This window comes from Denticeps clupeoides, chromosome 12 (genome assembly GCF_900700375.1).
Source record: "Denticeps clupeoides chromosome 12, fDenClu1.1, whole genome shotgun sequence".
Taxonomy (NCBI): domain Eukaryota; kingdom Metazoa; phylum Chordata; class Actinopteri; order Clupeiformes; family Denticipitidae; genus Denticeps; species Denticeps clupeoides.
The window spans coordinates 5,609,581-5,627,944 of record NC_041718.1 but is presented as its reverse complement, the minus strand read 5'-3'; positions in this window follow the sequence as shown (position 1 = coordinate 5,627,944).

Here is an 18,364-nt window from a genome sequence, read left to right as displayed (position 1 = left end):
TTGCAGAGAAAGAATACAAAAAAAAATCACATCCTCAGAGAAATGAACACATCACTGTAGTGTAAATTGATTTTTTTTTCTCCCCCCACGGTTTTCTGAATGTATTTCTGAAGGTTCACGCAACTCGTGAAATGTGTGGAGGAGGTGATTTGCAGTAATTAAATGACTTGTGTATGAAAGAGTTCTTAAAAGTTTGGGACGTGAAAAAACAAAGACAGATAAACATCTGCTTGTATGTAGCACTTTGGAGCCGTTTATTACTTTGCATTAAATGTACACTCAGTTCAACTCTGCCGTCGGCTAGAGTAAAAAGTCACGTTCGCACCGGCATTAATTCATCAGGAGGAGACGTACGAGATCATTGAGAATTTCGAGCATTTCGAGGCTCCAATTCATTTCAAGGAAAACACAACTAAACAGCTTCAGCTAAACGGTTTGTTTAGTCTGTAAGTCTAAGGATTCTGTTTCAACTGCTCTAGGACCAGTGTGTAAAAGCCTGTGTGTTTTTCCTAGATCAGTGCTTCTCAATATCTTCACGATGAGCACCATGAGTAGCGCCAGTTTGAGGACCAGCGAAACTGAAACGAAGCGAACATGAAGGTCCTGGCTAGTCTGTTACACACGGAGCAGCAAGACGTGAACTGAAAAAAGGGTCTACAAACACAATGAGAAATGGGGAGCAAACATGACAAACACACACACACACATATATTTTATATACATTTTTAATATGCTACATATCATTCATATATGTGGTGGTAAGTCTTTAAAACACAAATGCTAATAACCGTGAAATATTTGGTCTTCACTATGAAGGCTTGCTGAAAAATTGTCCACTTAAAGTTGGAAAGCTCTTTTTACAGTTGTTTCTATTAAAGAATTAGTCTGTCTTTTGTCACACTCCATTTTCATCAGCTCATATCACATGAGAAGGACACATTTATCTTTGTATTTGAAAGATCTGTTTATCTTTAATGGCATCATGAAGCCTTTCTGAGAGCAGTTCCCAGTATATTCAGTGGTCTGATACAACAAGGTGAGGAAACCACTGCGAGAAAAAGAAAAAACACCATTAAACGCCAATGTAAACCGAGTTATGAATAGACTCTAACCTTTTGTGGTGTTTACAGAGAGACTCTGGCACTTTGTAAATGGAAACCAGTGCTGCGGTGCACTCCAATGTGTTCTTTTAAGTTTCGGCAGACACTGCAAAAGATGGAAATCATTTTGATCTCAAAATGGCACCAAGACGCATTCACAGCGGGCCTGGATGAGCACGTCGCTCGGCTGTAATGAAGGACTGGAGTATCGGCTTTCGGGTCAGCAGCAGTAAGGCTGAGCAGGCCCTGGCGTGACAGGTAGGGGTTTCAGTCCGGCCAAATGAAACAGACCAGCTCCGATCCCCAGACAAACACAGAGCGGCTAAAAAAATTAAAATGTTCTTTTGCGGAGCCTGTTCACCTTGTTTATTTGAAAAGGAAAAGCATATCCATGATGTTACATTCCCCTAATGGGATACTTCCCCTGCCGGATCTTGTGAACTCTTTCGCAAATAAGTAGAACAAAATGCATTTCTTTCACATTCGAAGGGACTCAAATTACACATTCAAATAAAAAAGCGAATTTGCATTGAATCTTTCTCAGCCGGCATGGTCTAATTTCCCCCAGAAATACAGTGCCGAAAACATAAACAGCGTACGTCACACTGTAAAGTGTGGTTATTTATATGTGGTGGGAAATGAGACGACTGCATGGTTTCTGTCTAATGTGAGCCGGACGCTCAGACTTGCTGTTGTCTCTCGCAGTAATGAGTATCAGGAACGAGACTAACAAGGTTGAGATCATTTTGATTTGCAAATATGAACCGCTGTGTCTATAATGAGTCTTGACAATAAAAGATAAAGCGGAAAAAAAAACACATTTGAGGCCGAACATCAGGTATCTGATTTTACCCCCTTCTGCCACCTCTACAGACAGGAAGTCCTATTTTTGTTCATATCTTTAGTACTTTTCTCATCTGTGCTCCCTTGCTTATGCCCACAGTCCCTATGTTGCCATATACTAGACATGCGTTATTATAAAGAGTCGTGAAAGGCAGAGGGTTTATCCACGTTTTTCTTTTAAGTAAACTTCTCGAATCTGTCACCGCTGTAATGTGCACAAGTGATGTTTTTAATAAGAGAATTCTGTTGGTCCGTATTTTGGGGAATCTTGGTCCATACCCAAAAATATCATTTTGCTTGGCAGGCCTTTGCATGAGGCCAGTTGCTACTGCCTTCTGCCTTTGTAGCTGTAAACCAGAAACAAATTTACGCTCCTTATGGACCCCGTCGCGAAGAATTACGGAGCTAGGCAATTTCTAAACAGTCCTTTGCCTCAGATGGACTGGATGTACCTGTTTCAAATTAAGGCCCTTAAAGATTTGTGGAGTGCTCTGCCGAAAAGGTTTTCCTTCACTTTTGCAAACAGTTCACATTCTGTGAAGCAAAAAGGCATAATGATCTCACCCACCAGGAGACTGAAAACATGTTACAAGGGAAGGTTATTCAAACACAATAAGTCATGAAAAATGTCAGCTTTGAATTTGATAAAGCTGCAAATAGCTGTGAAGGGGGATGTAATTCCGTCTCGTTGAGTATTATCTCAGGAATTAGATTCCTGCACGTTTGAGTGAAACACGCCTGCAATTCCCAGCATATACGTACAACGTGATTAGTTTGTGTTGTGATGCGATACATTTTATACCAGCTAGAAAGGACGGCTGGCGGGACTTTGGATGAATTTGTTGTTTAGTCTAGCCCTGGTATTTATAACAGCTTGTTCCTTGCACTCAAACACACCAAATTCATGAACCCTAAAATGAACCCTATTTTGAAAGGGTTCTAATAGATGTCGTGCTTGGGGCATGTTCACAGACAACAAGTTTAAAATGGGAGGAGCCCATTGGGACGACTGACATCTCTTACAAATGCTAATTTCTCATTCATAACCATTTAAACTAGAGTAAAATGTTTAAAATATGTGCATGTTTTGTATTCGAAGTGTTCGTGTTTAATGATTTGATCCCGCAAGGTGCCACTGAGTAAATGTGTGTGTGTGTGTGTGTGTGTGTGTGTGTGTGTGTGTGTGTGTGTGTGTGTGTATATATATATATATATATAATTATTATTATTATTGCAGATTTGCACAATGAATATTGTATGTTCATGGCTACTTTGTAAAAAGTGTGTAAAAAGTAAAAACTTCCTGTTGCAGGGCCTTTGCTAAAAAGATAACTCTTTCAAAAAGAGTTATCGCAATACATGCAGTCTACCGTCTACCAACGCATAACAACAATACTATTTTTGCAACTAAGTGCAGTCATTTGCAGCACAGGAGGTCAGTCCTTCACTGAAGTGGTCTAACTTTCTGCGTTTCTGATTGGGTCCTGACAGTTCAACTTTATTGGATGGGAAGCACACAGGGTGGAGATCATTAGAATGCAATGAAACGGCATTTTCTACAACGTCCTGGGTAACATGGGACGGCATGAAAAGCACTGTTGAGGAAGTAGTCAGAATGCCATTTTTCAAGGTTCTTGCACAGAAAGCATTAAGCAACATAAAAGACTGGTTTGTGGATGTTTGAATGGCATTCTTTTTTTGCCATATGCCAAATTAATAGGCAGGTTCATAACACGTTTTTAAAGATAGGCATCATGAACCTGGACATTATTAGAAAGAAGAAACTGTAGAAACCGAGGCATTTCTAAATCCAGATTCACTCTGACAAGGTATAAAATTAACATGGACTAAAGACTGTATCACTTACAATGTGGCATTTAGATATGGCTGGCACAATAGATTAACTCACAAACCAAACTGTAACCAGTAATAACAAGATTTGTGACATTTTAGATTACCAGTATTACATTGAATATCATTAACCATGTCCCACGGTGAACAATTTGATAATTGATTGGAAATTGCACAGCTAAAAGCTAAATCCTTCAATTCATGTTCAGTATCAGAATTTATATTTATGTGAAACAGTTTTTCTCTCTGAACACCTCAACAGTGCTATAATCTCAAATAGTAACTTTTAGTGATAAAGATGGAATTCTCTAATCATATGGCAACAAGCGGGACTTTTTATTTGTTTTTATTTTTCCGGCCACTGTTGTTGATTAGACTCAATAAGTCAATGCAAATTCGCAGAGTTATGAATTCCCTGATGTCTTTGCATTACAATATCTGATCACTGCTGTCATTTGTTTTTCTGGTTTGGTTTTAATGTACAATGAACACTGTTTTTCTACGTGTACAATCTGCATGCAACACTATAACCTTTTGACTTCATCAGACTCCAGACAAAGAACCAAACCAAGTGTGCAAAGCCTTTGATCAAGTTAAATAACCTATGTATGCTGCTGAGTTTTATCTCTGTAAAGAAGGCAGGTTTCCCTGCAAGGGTGATCTCAGACGCCTGAAGATCGTAAAGGACACAGAACCACCACCATCGGCTACATTTGAATTCCCAACTTTCCAACCAATTGTGATCCCCATCAACCCTGAATTATCCCCGGAATAATCGAGTGTCTCGGGACTTCCATTTTCTTTTCCATCGGGAACTGAGGGGAATATTCCCATCAGTCTCTGAGTCTTTTCTATTTACGTATTTTTCTACTGGCTTTTCTCTCTCTCTCTCTATCTTTTCTCCTTCCTTTTATTTTGTAACTTTTTTATATACAATATTCACATGTAACTGCAATGATAAATAAATTAGAAACTGTTCATCCTTTTAACTTCTATGCCTCTTTCTGCCAGGTAACATCAAGTTGAAGTGCTTTTGTGTGCAGAGAGAGAGTTTTTATGACTTTTCCCCACGTTTTTTTTTTAAAGTTGTCTGGATACAGTCGTCTGCTGAATGCTGTTAATGTAAATGTACGGGTAATAAGTGTTCGTTTTTTTAATTCCACCCAGTGTGGTTTTTGCAATCTAAGAAGATCATTCCAAATCACACTGTATAGCCTGGATCCAGTATAACTGCAGGAATATAGACTGGTATTCAGGTGTGTGCATGACTCTCAAAGCCAACTACACCTACCACTTGTTATTTAAAGTTAAATAGCCTGCCCAGGACCTTGAGAAGATCCAATTGCCCTAATTCTTCATTTGGGTTTAATTCTGTCTGGGATGTAGTGTAATCTGAATCCGGGAGAATAATGATGGCAACACGTGTACCTGCCTAATTATTGTGTGTCTCACATGCATTCTGCTGTAGGGTTCCACCCATAACCCGGTCTGCCTGGCGAGGAACCCGCCCGCAAAGCGCTGGCCATCAGCCAAGGCTGAGTGACAAGTCGTCTGCTTTCAATAACCTCGGAAGACAGTGAGGGAACGCAGCACGTTCCACCGAACTTTCGGAGGCGTTCTCTCGCCTTTCTTTTTTGCAGAGGGGCAAATATTAAAACAACAAAAAGCAAATAAATAAACAATGCTATTCCTCCAAAGAATTCATTCTTTCACATTTCAAACAAAACATCAGCTAATTATAGCCTTAAGCCATGAGCTTTGATGCTCCGTTTTCCTGGAAGTGCTTTCTCTCAGGTCCCGGGGTAAATTAGCCGGTGGCACTCAGCAGGAGACCACGAAGCGAGGATGCACACAAAAGGTGCATTCACAGCACACTTCGCCATCACATCTGAGCGGGAGAATAAATAATACAAATAAAAAATAAAAAAGTTGATACCCATAAGAGAGAGTCGTGTCTGCGGGCCGTAGATCCGGAAAGGCCAGCCGTCACCCTCAATCACCCTCCAAACCGGGCACCCGGAAACGGACCAGGGTCCGACCGCGCCCCCCCCCCCCAGCTCGAGAGAAACGCGGGCCGCTAAATCAGGCCTGTTGATGTGTCTGAACTGTTCACCCAGTGGCGTGTGTGAGGGAGGCGGCACGTTCTCCACCGCGGGCACAGTTGTTTTCCAATTGGCTTCCTTCCCGACTTCCTTCAACCAACACCCCAGGTCGGCATTCTGGCAGTCCGACCGTTTCTTTCTCCTCCCTCCCCTCCTCTCCGCATATCGTATTTCCTCGCTGCAAACGCACCGGGCCGGGCCGGGCCGGGCCGCAGTTGCACGCTCGTCGGCTGTGGTGCCGTAGCGCCGTGTGACATCCAGACGACCAGACACGCGGGCCGTAATTGTTTTTGCTGATGCCGCCTGACACAGACGCTTCAAGCCATGAGCGAGGCTCCCGGCTCTCGCCGTCGCCGTCATATGTTTCGAATCAACTGGGGTCTGTGGTTACCGTCCTGATTTTTGCCGGCCTGGAAAAACAGAGCTAATATGGTGTGATCTGGAAAGCGCTTTGATGCAAGGGCTTTACAAATAAACCCCAAAAGCCATCTGGTCCACATTCGTCTCCTAATTTATTTCCTATAAATGCCTATTGAGTCGCTCGCCCCGCCAACACGTGTATAACCAAACTTGGAAAACAGAAGGCCGGGGAGAGCAGTTTGTGGCAAAGCGTGATTATTACATTTCACTCTTTTTCGTCTTTTGGTCGGGAGATGAGCGCTTGTGGTGGGGCCAGCGGGGCCCCGTGCACCGGCGGACCATCCAAAGGAAACAAATAAACGCACAAGTGTCTCTGACGGAGAAAACGGCTGCAGACTCTCATGCCGCGGCGTGCCAGGAGGCTTACGCCGTCTTAATAAGGTTCGATTAAAGCGGCGCGATGGGGAAGCCTGACAGTCGCGTGAGTCACCCGGTCCTGTTTCTTCCTGTCGTGGTCGTGGATCGGGTTACTGTGGATTTTAAAGGGCTGCCAGCTTGCGAGCGCATGTCGCCGAGCTTTTTTTTTTTTTTTTTTTTTTTCCGGAATAAAAAAAAGAAGAGAAAAGAGCAGAATCCGTCCGCTGCCAGTTTCCAAGACTCCCAGTGGGGAGACAAAGGGAAGATGTGACCTGTTTCCACTCGGAGCGTCGACTCTGACACATGCATCCAGGCATTTTGCATCAACATATCTGAGCTGCAGATGGCGGCGCGCTCGCCTCCCCGCGCCTCTTTATCCCCACAACAATCCGTCTCTCGCGCTCTGGGTTTTATCTGTCGTCTCCATGCCATCTATGCAAAAGTGACACCGTCGCACCGCCGCCACGCAACAGTCAGACGTGCGAACAATCAGTCAAAACACAGCGACAATAGGAACCTTTTCCCGGTTGCCACGCTGCCGTCCTCTCCGGGCTTTTATCTCTGTCACCGGATGGAAATTTTGGAGGAACAAGGAAGTGGCCGGTTTCCCCTACGGCCGGCGACCAGTATTCCACCGCAATCCACCCGAAAGATCTGACCTCAGATCAGAAACCTCAAACCAGCCAAAACCTACTCAACTACACTGGGAAAGAGTATAGGAGGGTTCCTCAACGCAGCAACTCTCATTTCCCTCAGAAACAAGTGTCCATTTTACACCTTAAGAGTTGGTTTTAGGATTAAATTACAGTCAAATTTACTCTATGGCCAGTGTTGCTTTTTCAGAGTTAATTCTACTCAATTTAGTGTAAAAATTAAACATGAAATGTGCTAAAATATTTCACACTTTAAGAATAATATGATTACACCTTAGAGTAAGGTGTAATCATTAATGTTTCATTAAATTTACGCCAAATTTTTGTTTAATAATAACACTCTAATGTGTAATTATACACCATGTTACTTGTAGCTACTCGACAAAGTCATTACACTGACGGTGTAATATGGCCAACAAGGTCTCACTTGAGTCCAGTGAAATTCTAATCACTACAGTTCACTACGGAGCTCGGTGTCGGAGGGACGGGTCAGGAGACTGAGTTACAGGGCACGAGCAACTCAGATATCACTCCCTTAAACTAGTGAGTATAAAATACATAACAGGCTGTAGGAACGGCATAAAACACCAGGCAACAGTCTTTTGGTGTCATTCAAGCATCACTACAAAATACAACGATTAGTGATTCAAACATCAAACGCAGACGAACACACTCTGATGCAAGTGGAGAGTGATGTCTGATCCAAATGAAGAGCTACTGTAGCTCACATTGCTCTAAAGGTCTTCACAGTTGGTTGTGTATGGGGCAGTGTAGTTCAGGATGCCTCCACATGAAAAAAATATCAAAAACAGACAAGTGAGCATCAGATATGAACCACAGAGCAAAGAAAGAAGGTGTCCTGGTTCGATGAATGACATTTTCTGTTACATCCTGTTCCAGACTGTGTGAAGGTGTGTGTGTGCATCACTGACCTGATGAAAACAGGGTGAAGCCAGTGTTCTGCTGGAAAACCTTGGGTCCTGCATTCAAGTGACACATACCACCAACCTAAATCTTGTTGCTGACCAAGTGCAACCCCTCAGCAGGGCAACGCCCTCTTCCACACCGCGAGAACGGTTCCAGCGTGTATGGAGTTTGAGGTGTTGATTTGGCCTCCAAGTTCTCCGCATCTCAGTCCACTTGAGCATTTAAGGAATATGCTGATTCATGGAGCAACCCACACAGCAGCATGGCTTCAGAGGTCCAATACAGGCCGTGCTGAGAGATTTCAGAAAGAAGGACCTCCTAATTATTACATGGTCATGGTGGTCATAATATTATGGTTGATCTATGTGTTTATAGCATGAGCAACATATCCATGATGTTTGACATCACAGCCACGTGTGTGTGTGTGTGTGTGTGTGTGTGTGTGTGTGTGTGTGTGTGTGTGTAAATGTACAGTTAAATATGGAAATGTTTGCTGCTCATTTTTGTGAAGTATGCAGGTGAAGCGCCTGAAGAAATACACCAAACATTAAAGAACCCCCCATGCCCACGTGGGTTCGCATGAAAGAGCTGATGATTTATGTCGGTCCAGAGGGAGACGGCATGGCGACATGATGTGCCAGCTGAACTCTTCTCTTCTCTGATAAAGGAGAGGCTGATCCGTCTGCCGAGCTGCAGGTTTCTCTCTCCTCGCCACCGTTCATATTTTCCCTGCATGCAAGGTCGAAATCACGAAGAATTCGTCTTGCCACTGATGCCTGTGTGAAAATATTATTTGCCCGTGCCCGTACCTTCAGCCAACCAATCAGGAAAAGTTTTAGTGCACTACTTTCAAACCGGTGCACACCAACGAAAAGTTCAGCTAGATTCTATTCTTCAAATTACAGATTATTACAGATAATTACAGATTATTACAGATAAATCCTGAGGACGCCCAGCGCCCAGTTTGCAGGTCTTTTCCGGTAGAGGCAAGAGCTGCATCTTTACAGTGTCGTGTGTAATGGCCTTGACTGCATGGCTGGACGGGGTGGGGGCCGCTGACAGGCCCAGGCAGAACCCCGCCCTGCCCAGCTCTCCTACTGTAAACAATCAGGGTGCGGGTTCGGTTTGAAACAATGTGTTTATTTAAAAAGCTCACTTCCTGTACGCGGCTGACAACTCTCCCATTAATTTTATTGGCAGCGACTCCGGGTTCAGAGGCAGGGGGGAGACGTGTTATCACGGGACTCGGGGTGGGACACACAACCCAAAACAAAACAGAGAAGCGAATGCAGTGCCGGGAGTGCCGGGTTCCTGAGGGCGATATACGTTGGTGGCTTTTTGTTTACAGACCCAGTCAATTCAAAACCGAAGTACATGCCACAAAAAAAAAAACTTGAAAGTCCTCTTTTACTCTTTTCTTTCTGCATAGTTTTTGGCTGTGGGGGGAGGGGCCACCCTCTCAAACGCCGATGGGTGCTACCGAAATCCTGCTGTCTTTACCCAGAGCCCAGGAGCTACACCCCAAACCTCCAACGCCCACAGCCCCCTTCCTGTCCTAAAAGTGGCAGCCTTGCAGTTTTTCCACTCGCACAGAGAAAGCCAGACATTTACCCACAATGCCACAGCTGGTTAATATTCACGAGCTTGTGCATCAGAAAGCAGGGGCTACAGGGACTCTTCTATTGCTATTACATTATTACAGATCGGCAATTCGTTGAAAATGAATCGATGAAAATGAATTAAGATTTTTTTCTCAATTCTGTTCATATTTTCTCAATATTGTATACATTCATGTATTGTTTGTCTACTGTGACTCCGCCCTGTCTGACAGGGGAGCAAAAGGGGGTGAACTGCACAACAGGAGGTGAATTAGAATTTCATTTTTAACAAAAAGCTTTGTTTGGACTGTCAGAGAGTGTTGAACAGATTTAAAAATTCTATAACTTAATTTTTACACTAAACCTAAAACATGATGTGAATTTTCATAAGACCTCTTTCCTCATATTCATTCCATATGTGCTTCCTTCAGAAAAAGACGTGCACTTTTTCACTAGATAATATATCCCAGCTTTATCCACTGAGCATATTAACAGTACAGACCTTGTAAAAATAATAATAATAATAATCATCATCATCATTTGTAAATCATGATGGGAAAATTGAATTATAGAACATGAATTGAGTAATTTGGTTTATTTCTTCTGGTTAAATACGTTTCTCAGGTATATGGAAAACATCCACATTTAATGGATTTCTCGAACTTCAGTGTCGGTGAGAGATTTGCGGCCAAATAAGTTCATCTGCCGGGGCTGACAGCTGTGAACCAACGTGAGAAGGTATTAGTTTTTCTGGGCGCAGGAACGTTGGAGAACAGGTGAAGGTATAAGCCCCTAGTTTAACATGTAAATCCCACCCTTTACAGGCTCCACTAGATCCCTGTCAATTTCCCCCCCCGGCTCCGCTCGGCTGGATTTACATGAATGCTCTCTATCTGAGTTCCACCTCCTGCATTTCACATCATCTGCTCATTGCTTCAGAACAGAGGGAAAGGAACACGTAAAAAAAAAAAAAAAACAATCTCTCCGAAAGTTTTTTCCGCCCGCTTTTCCTCCACTTTTGTCCCTGGTTTTATTTACAGTGGTAAATAGACTCCTGACTTCCGTCCGTGGTGCTGCCTGTTCGCCGATAAGCTGGCAGAAGCCATCAAGCCCCCCCCCCCCGAAGTGGAGATAGAGCTCGGTGTTCCTGTCACGAGGTGAAACTAAACCGGCGCTAAGCGCGAGTAGAGGGGCCATTTCCGTGGATTACAGGCGCCGACTTTAATTTCAAAGACCAGTGGCGTTTCCAGGGCGAGGTGGAAGCCTCGCTTGCTGCAGATTGGCAGCGGGGGCCCGGTGATGCCCCGCGCCCCTTGTTCGTGCTCACCGTGGGGGTCCCATTGATCTCCGAGCTGCCGATTCATTTCTCGTTGGCAGCGGGACCCTGGTACGAGCCAGGGCCGTGCCAACTTGCCCCGACCCCCCCACCATCTCTCTTTATGGCAAGGAACACAAGGAGGGAAAAAAACTGCACCACAGGCCGCCGTGGAGTCTCTGAGGAGTCATTACAGAAGGGGGGTTGACGGTTCAAACATGGAGCTTAGAGCCATTTACCGTACTGTATACAAAGCCAAAAGGGATATTACTAACACGGGCCAATCCCTTAATCTGCAAGAACACAGCCCATGAGAGACGAGGAGCGTCCTCAGGATGCTAAAGAAAGATCCTACAAAAAAAATCCGACTTGACCACCCCCTCACCAACTCTTGTAAGCAAATTTCATATCAGCAACCCTGATTGTCCTCGAGACCAACTATGGCGAGTTGAGTAATAACGCAAAAGGTCTCTTATTTTAATATCAGCGGGTGGTGTTTATGATGATTAGAATGAGAAGAAACATTTCGGATGATACGTCACGTGGGAGCAAATATCATTTACAAACCACTAAAGACTTGTAAACACAGACTCTGCCTCTGGTGGAGGATGCTGCTGTTCCCAGTGTGTGTTCCCGACATGCTGAAATAGGACTCATGATGGAGCAGTGGCAGAGGAAGAGACGCCTCACCCCATCATCTATGGGACGCCGAGGGTCAAGTGCTTGTTTCCATGCACAGAATATTTTCAGTGGCAGAAAATGAATTTCATAATGATGAAAAAAAAAACGTTCACCTTGCTGCATTTTGTCCATAAACCCCGGTCACCTTTTGTTCACATAATAAAAATTCATGACATTTATTATTTACAAAAAACACAAAAGGCTTTTAGTCATTTTATACACTAAATTGACATTATCACCTTCCAGTTTTTGTCTGAAATTGGGTGTATCTTTACTGCATGAAGGACAGAAAATCATTATACTGACCAAAAGCATTTAGTCTTTTTGTCCTCAAAACAACATTTTGTCAATTGATTTGGTCATTTTGTTCCTCCATGTGTACTGTGTACACAAAATAACTTTCTGCCATTGACAAAGTTAATTCTTTGCAAAAAATTGGGTGTTAGTACCGTAGACGAGTGGGTAAGAATCTCAGTGGTTTGGTGCACAGAATTGATCCTGGCTTTGAATCTCTGAAAGCCAAATAAAATGATTTAAGATGACTTCTTGCTTTTTATTTACAAAATGTACAAAAATTAGACGGGGTTTATCTTTCTGACAAAATGCAACAAGGCGTAAGTAGATTTTGTCATTATGTAATTCGCTTTGTGACACTGAATGTTTTTTTTTGCACGGAAATAAGCACTTGACACTTGGCGCCCCAAACTCATCCTCCCATCTTAATTCTTAAAAGCCAATCTCTCCGAAAGCCTTATTACTATTCATCAGAAGCCAGGGCCCTCCTGCTCAGCCCTTAATGGCTTTGTGGGCCGTGTTTTGTTCTGAATATGCAAACGAGACAGTAAAATATGTACATATCCCATGCTGGAGATGCTGGGATTAAGGTTTGGGTATTAATTATTCAGACAGCATTGTTATTATTATTGCACATTGCATTTTCAATTTGGCAGATCGAACTCACCTTGTGCCGCGCCGACGTCATCAATAAAACATTTTCATAACGTCAGGGACGCCTGATCTAATTTTAACGCACTTGGTCATTAGTTGAGCGTGGCACGACGGCGGGGAGGGTCCGCGGCCTGATCGGCTCTGACAGGGCGAGGATCCGGCTGCTCCTCGGTGTGCGTTTAATGGCCGATCATTACCCAGGAGTCGAACAGATCCATTTTATGACCCGAGGGTGAAATCCACATCTACTCATGTTGTTCATCTCACGGCAGATTTTTTGGTGTCTTCTTTGTCGGAACTCGGCTTGTAATAAAGGCCTTGCACCGTTCGGTTCTACGGGAAAAGTTTGGGGCGATGAAACCGCAGGTAACGGGAACACGCGAAGGCAAACGTCTTTATTGCCACCGAGACCTAATAACTTAATGCAAATTGTAACTAGTTAAGCACAGCAAAATGATATGATGCTGCCGTCCCCGGCAGATTGCTATTATAGTGTTAGCATACGCAAAATAATTACATTTTCCTCCTGATACAATTACATTATTTGTTCTGGTTGTATTATACACCAATAAAAGCAAACATCATATTAGGATTCATGGCACTTTTCGCATGGCATTATCAATATGTGGAAATAATTGTCTGCTGAGAGATTAAATTACATTATTGTGTATCTTTTTCATGCCTAATAAATAATGATGGATGGCTTTTATTTTCATCACCACCTGCAACCATTTTGTCTTCCCCGCTGAAAGTTAAAAATTAAAAAAGAGATAAAGGAGGAGGAGGTGGGTGTAGATTCTGTTGCGAGGAAAAGGGGGGTTGTGTGATTTTTTTTGGTTCTTAAGATGAACGTGTCGGAGCTCGGAACGCTCACCATTGGTTATTTATTTACTGGACCAGTCCAGTGAACTTTTGATCGTAGAAAGACATCAATCATGCACCGGTTCACACTGAGATGTTGGTAAAGTGTGTGTGTGTGTGTGTGTGTAATTAGCATGGCTTCTAAACTTATTGATGGTCCCTTCAGCCTTGAGGAGAATCACATCAGGCCTGATAAGAACATGACTAATCACGCTGGGCCGGCGCCGATTGACGCCCGCCTTCCTCAGGACCCCTTCAATAGCAGCCGACCATCTGGGCTCAGTGGAGGTCCGCGGCAACTCTTCTCGTTTGCACGCGGCTTCACGTTTTAATCAGAGCATTTGCACTTCGTACAGATAAGAGAATTGATTAGCTACCAGTCCGTGAGAGTCTTCATCTGCATTAAGAAATAAAAAAATCTCCACATCACCAGTCAACACAGTCCCCCCCCCCCCGAAAGTCCAGCAGTGTGGGGGGGGGCTCGCGCTGCCGCTGTTACACCCGATAACAACAAGGTAAAGACACTGCGGTCCCAGTTAATTGGCACAAGGCGGCGAGCGGTATTATAACTTCATAACTTCTTAAAGTCATGCCTCGTGCACAGCCAGGCATTCACCGTTGGCGAATTTACATTTTAATGAAATATTTGAATAAGTACTTGAAATTCACTCTACCAGGGCTCGCAGTTGTAAAACCAACATTTCATGTTTGTGTTTTGAATGGCAGCGTCAGGGAAATTAACATGCCGTCATACAGATTAGGAGGGCATCAGTGTAAAGGCACAGGCCGCCTCAATCAGGGATCAGTGCAGGTAAACAGCGGCCATGACGGGGAGTCGGGCCGGAATAAAAGTATTACATTTCAGCAGGGCGGAGGGCGGAGGTTCCCCTGATTTACACCCCACCGGATTCGTCCACTCATTTACCATCCTATTTTTAGCAGCTTAAATCAAGCGGGGCGCTTGTCAGTATGAAATGTGGCAGGCTGAGAGAAAATTGGGAGAGAAAAAATAAATATTTCTTGTGTTTTAGACAAATGCCTATGATTATGTACATAAAAATAACAAGAGATGTTGTTGGCCATTAATTCTGGGTGACAGAGCAGGAAGATTTGCAATTATTCATGTTTTTTTGCCTCACCGAAATTATTCAAGAATGTTTCTTTGAGTTGAATATAACAACAAATACCAAAGAAAGAAAGAAAAAGGTATAAAACGTACAGTACAAAAACGTAATTAAGCTTAAAAAAGGATAAATATTTGAATCTCCATTACAGAAATAAAGAAAGAAAAAGAATGAATGAAAGCGAAATGAATGAAAATGAAAAAAATTTTTATGCAACAGACAAAAAGAGAGTTTTGTTTTTTTGTTCGTTTCAGTAGTACATTTCTGGTTTTATTCATGACATACATTTTACATTTTAAAGACATGCCCACCTGTCAACTTACTGTCCCAGTAAGGACTGATGGTAATTTCCCCATTTTTTTCTACACGTTAAAATGCCATTCACAGTTTCTTTTGCTTTAAATGCATTTTCGTCAGAAAGCTGCCCTGTGTGACCTGTTTAATTTTTGGAAGAAAGAGCTCCACTTTGTATTTTCTTCTAGATTCAGGCCTCGCCTGTGATGAAAAGTTCTGGGTCATTCCTTTCTTATTTACATGATTCTGTTGTGGTTATCCACAAAGGTCTACGTGTAGCTCAAGGCTAAGCTTTTTGACAAGAAAGTTTGTTTTTGTCTTTAATATTTCATTTAAAAATATCTATTTTATTTAAGACACTGGTAATTGTGTGTCCTTGGTCTATTCACTGACGTGGTGCACTTAGGCATTCCTGATCTTCCTCTGACGCTCAAAAAAAGTCTTTCCTTCTGAAGCTTTAGACAAAAGATGCATGGAATGTGGCCCTGGTCCTGGTTGTCCGAGGGCACGATGACATTGATGCGCAATGGCCTTCCATCACGAGCCCACCTACATCATCAGCTGAACACCGCACGGTGCCCACGGCTGATCTGAGGTTGGTGGCCCGGGTACGAGTGGGCTACCTGATTGGCTTTAGAGACAGGGAGGGGTTAGCGGAGGGGGAAAGGCGCCTTTTGAACAGCAGGTGGTAATTGAAACAAAACAAGGGCTGATTAATGAAGCGTCTGGCAACTCATGATCCAAACAGAGCACACACACACACACACACACACACACACCTAACATACTGACTCTGGAATAAAGTGGTCATCATCTAATTAACAGAACATGTTTTAATTACTGAATAAACCAAGCAGTGCCGTGTGTCAATTTAACTGATGTGCTAAGTGGCAGTTTACAATATCAGAAACAGACAAATAATTGGAATCTAATTACAGGCAGGTCTACTGTGCACCAGCGCCCGCAGCCCATCTTAATAAACAAGTTTTTACATCAAACCCTGAATAGCAAATACTACAGGGCTGCTAATTGCCGCGCTGCAATATTGGGACTTTGCCAGCTTAGGGCTGCTAAAAGAAAGCTCTTGTGTGGATTGCCGCAGCTTTACACACACGTTAATTAGAATGAAATGAGAGGAAGGGATCGGCTTCTGTTACTGCAATTCAATATATGTAAATAAGATAACAGACTAATCTGCCCATTTCATTTCTCCAGTCCCATGCTGGAGGTGGCTGCAGCAAAGGGGATGCGGTGTCACCCTGAAACTCAAGATGAGGAAACCGACTGAGCCACTTGAGGGCAATTACTTCATTTCACTCACACACACATACACAATCCACATTATAATATTGTATACTTTATTAGGCTTGTCAATTGATTAACAATTAAAGAATAAATTGCACATTTTTCAATACATTTTAAAAGATCCTGTGAACTGCATACCACGTGGTTCTGTGTGCGTTTAAATATTTTCATCTGGTTACAGCTTATTTCCACTCTGCATGCCTGAAAAAAAGATTCAGACACAGGAGAATCTGGCTAGGATGAACATACAGGAAGTAAATATAACACAGCTGCATGTATTTATATTAACACGTTAAATGTCTATTAATGAATTTCTATATTTTGTCATGCAAATTTTATTATAGATTAAATTGTATGATTCCATATGTCTGTTCACTCTGGCCTTCTGTTAAAATCCCAGACACAGTGTCAATTATTGAGTCCACTTTAATACACAGTCACCTAGTCAAGCATAGACAGTGTTGAGTTCACCTTAGTTAGGCTGTCCTAGTTAGGGTACCACAGTTACACTAGTGTAGCACCAGAACCATGCACTTCTGTACCAGTCGTACAATGCCACCATCTGCCGCTGATTCTGTTTGTTCTCTCCGAGGCACTGAATCAAGCGCCCAGACCACCTCCAGAGTCCAATGAAGGGACCACCAGAGAGGTGCAGATGTGGACATGGACTGCTGGCCCCACCATGACCCAGGACTCAGCATCATTGGCATAGACAATCTTAGAAATAATGGCCTTCTTACACTCATGACTCCTGTTAACCCAGCATTAACAGTAACACTGATGTCCATAGCGTGCTCTTGCTACCCTGGAAGAGGGTTCCTCTCTGCATTTTCTCCATGTGAGTGTTCTAGGGAGTTGTTCCTTGTGTCCAGAGAGGGTCTAAGTCTGAGGGGTGAGACATACTGCCCATTGAGACACACTGCTTGTGGTTTTGAGCTATACAAAATTTGTTTTTGTTGTACTATCTTAACAATAATGAATTCAGAGTAGATGTGAACTGACACAACTGGATGTTGTATTGGCTCTGGTGGCAGTCATGCCTAATTTTGCTTTTTTCCCCTTCTCATCCCTACATCCATTATCAGTTGGGAAGCCCATCATTGTCTTCCACTCGCTTTAATCCCCCCCACATCAATAGAAATTACAACATATATCTGATTCAGCCAATGAGGCCAGGACAAATCCATCCAATGAGGTTAAGACCAATCCGCTATTAATCCCTTACTTAGCCAATGAGGTGGGGGTAAATCTGCTCTTATGAGAAAAGGGATAATAGTTAGATAACAACAATGAAATATAGGAGCCACAAATGCAGACTAAAATATTGCCTGGAAATAAATTGGTCATGATTTTATATTGTTTCCTCTAAATCTTGTCGTTCTGCTGCTTTAATTAATAATATCTCCTCTGACATTTATGTATTGAAGCAATAAGCTAAGCGGGAAACAATTTATGCCACCCCGAGCTTTTTAACGAATCAATGCAACTATTTGTAATTGCTTGTTTCACAAGATTAAAAGTGCTTAGGCCTGATCTCTGTCTTCTGTTTTGTGGCCAGCGGTGACCTGTGCCTCTGTCGTAAAAACACAAGGCTTGGTCATCACCATTAATTCCCATCAGGAAATCCATATCCCTAATATTTCAGAGATTTTTATGCCGTTAGAATTTATAGCGTTTTCCGAAATGCAGTTACCTAAATTGCTGTTAGGAAAAGACAGTTTAACTGTCGGCTTTTAATTACAAGGTAATTTAATGTTCATCTCCGGATGACGGAGAAGGCCATTGCTGCACCCAGCCACAAACAGCCGTATCCTTGGCAACTGTGAGCATCAAGCAGATATGACCACTTCATAAAGCAGATATTGTGGCATCCTGGTGAAACAGGTGAATGTGACACAACTTTGACTGCCTTTGAGGTTAACGCTGATCTAAAGAGGAGTCTAAAACTTACAGAATTTAAAAACAAATTCCAAAAAGTGTATCAT